We start from the raw sequence: 2500 nt of genomic DNA, 5'->3' as shown, positions 1-2500 counted from the left end.
TTTATTGGACATTTACCACCTTTTTATTAATAGTGTTAGGGTAATAATTAACTAAATTTAATTTGTCTTTGGGAAGAAACTTGGTCGAAGGAATAAATGGATCAGAAAAGGGAACGACTAAGGAGCTCTTATCCAATGAAAATTTAGAGGAAATGGGGGTGGTGTCGAAAAAATTGGATCTCGCTCGGCTGAGGGCTTTGACCAAGAACCAATCCGGGTGAGCTAATTTACTAAGTTGAGCTTTTATTATATTTAGTTCACCTTCAAGAAACTGGGGGCTGCAAGTTCTAAGAGCTCGAAGAAATAATCCTGAGGCGACGCTACCTTTCACTTTGTCTGGGTGACTGCTGAAGAAATGGAGATAACTACCAGAATGGGTTTCTTTTCTATAGACGGTAAAAACAAGCTTATCCCCGTCACGAACAATGAGAACATCTAAAAAGGGTAGCTTACTTTGTTCTTCCCATTCAACTTTAAACTTAATGTTGGAGGCTAAAGAATTTGAATTAGCAAAAAAGCTATCAAATGAACCCCAACTTTCATCCCAAAGAGTAAAAATGTCATCTACGTATCTAAACCAAACCATGTCTGGGGGTTTAATTGTTGGCAGGAGAACAAACTCAAAGTATTCCATGTACAGATTGGCCAGCACAGGAGAGAGATTTGAACCCATGCTACAACCAAATTTTTGTCTAAGAAAAGAATTCTGAAAGGAAAAAAACATTTGAATAACACAAAGGTGAATAAGCGCAATGAGTTTTGTAACGGGGAGTGGGAATTTGTCCTGAAATGGTTGTAGCTTGGTTTCCAGGAAGGATAGAACGTCATCAATACAAACATGTGTAAAAAGAGAAAACACATTCAAAATAAGCATTTTACTACTAGAAATAATCACTTATTTTAATTTTGTGACGAAATCCTCTGAGTGTTTTAAATGGGAATCGGAAAAAGTACCAACAAACGGGTACAAGATCCGTGGTTGGAGATAATAGGTCTGAGGGGGATATCACCTTGTTGAAGTCAATCAGCCCATACTAGTGTGAACTAGCTCCAATACTTTTTGTCTGTTGTTTCTCTATCCTATGATTATTTTCTTAGATACCACTTTTGTCATCTTCTGATCTATTACTTTCCAATAAAACTATCTCTTCTCCTGTTTTGTGTTCTTCTAATTTTTTCCCTTAGCATATTCTATTAGCTTTCATGTTTTCCTTCTTTATTTTTCAGTTATTTTTTCCGTGATGAACCACCACTGAACATGTTTTCTTGTGAACATGTGCTGTCCATAATTAGTTGCACAACTTCTTTAGTTTTTACATTTCTTTTCCTTCTCTTTCTATTCTTGCCATCAAACAGTCCTCCCTCTTTCTATTCAGAAACATATATGCTTATCTATCATCTCTATCATCAGTGTTTCTCAACTCGTTTGACTACTACCTCACCTTCACATTCTTCTCTTCTTTGCTAATTCATTATCTTATCAAATTGGACTTTCCTATTGTGTCTTTATCTACACTCACCTCCTTTAAATGTTTATAACAATGTTTCAATTTGTATTTTTTTTTAACTATTCATATCACTTCATTGACTGTAAATCTTCTAGATTCGTTCCACAGTGATATTGTTTATTTGTTTAATATATTCACATTCTTCTTTGCCTTTGTCAAGTTTTCCATTACAGTCATCAGCAAATTATTTATATTAGACACACGTGTTTATGGCTGGTCTATATTACTCACCTGTTTAATGTCTATCATATTACAATAAGTACCCTGTACCTGCGTGACCCCGGCACCAAATTCACTCATGCTATCTCCGGTCGCCGTTTTCGTCCTCCACCCACGGGTTCGCGGTGTGTGTGCGCGCGCATGCACGTGGGCATCTGTATGTGTGTGCGTGCGTGTGATTCACCATGGTCTTGGATCAAGTGTTGGACTCATAATCGACAGCTATTTCCCTACCGAGAGAGAGCTCAGAGCTCATATATGACCGATGTAAGGGTAATGCTGTGTGTGTGTGTGTGTTTGCTATGAGTTGGATTTATCAATATTCTCATTAATTCACCCTTGCCTTTCAAGTCTTTCATTAGAAGTTGGTAAACTCAGTCATTAAATAAAGTCTTAAAGTTTACGTCATTCTTCAATGAAACTCATCAAAAAGGATAAATCATCGTTTCTTACCCTGTCACCAGAGTCCATTTCACATTTCCATAGTAGAGTGATGCCATATCCTCTAACAAATTCCAGATTTCGATAAAAAGAATAAAAACAATTTGAAAAATATGTATTGCACTCCAGTTTAGTAAAACTATACTCTTACATAGTATAAGTGTTTCTGCAACAATGAAAACACTGAAAAAACAAAAGAAAAGAAAAAATATAAAACACGATGTGGCAACTTCCTTTGGGAGAGAGCATTTGAATGATGACCACACTATATAAGGTCCAGCTTATCTTTAGGGAGTCACTATCTCTAGCAGATTTCGAGCATTTGCATGTGA

General features: G+C 36.4%; 1 protein-coding gene across 1 annotated transcript in view; it reads left to right on the top strand.

Moving 5' to 3' along the window:
* Window positions 1-2459: 2459 nt before the first annotated feature.
* Window positions 2460-2500, top strand: part of LOC143027496 (uncharacterized) — a 3459-nt gene continuing 3418 nt past the window's right edge. The window contains exon 1 of the mRNA XM_076188786.1: window positions 2460-2496. The gene's annotated coding sequence lies outside the window, so the exon portion shown is untranslated. The remainder of the gene's footprint in view (window positions 2497-2500) is intronic.

The sequence above is a fragment of the Oratosquilla oratoria genome, chromosome 8 (assembly GCF_046742065.1).
Source record: "Oratosquilla oratoria isolate Oo_2021 chromosome 8, ASM4674206v1, whole genome shotgun sequence".
NCBI lineage: Eukaryota > Metazoa > Arthropoda > Malacostraca > Stomatopoda > Squillidae > Oratosquilla > Oratosquilla oratoria.
The sequence above is the reverse complement of the archived record's forward strand: the minus strand, read 5'-3'. Positions and strand labels throughout refer to the sequence as shown.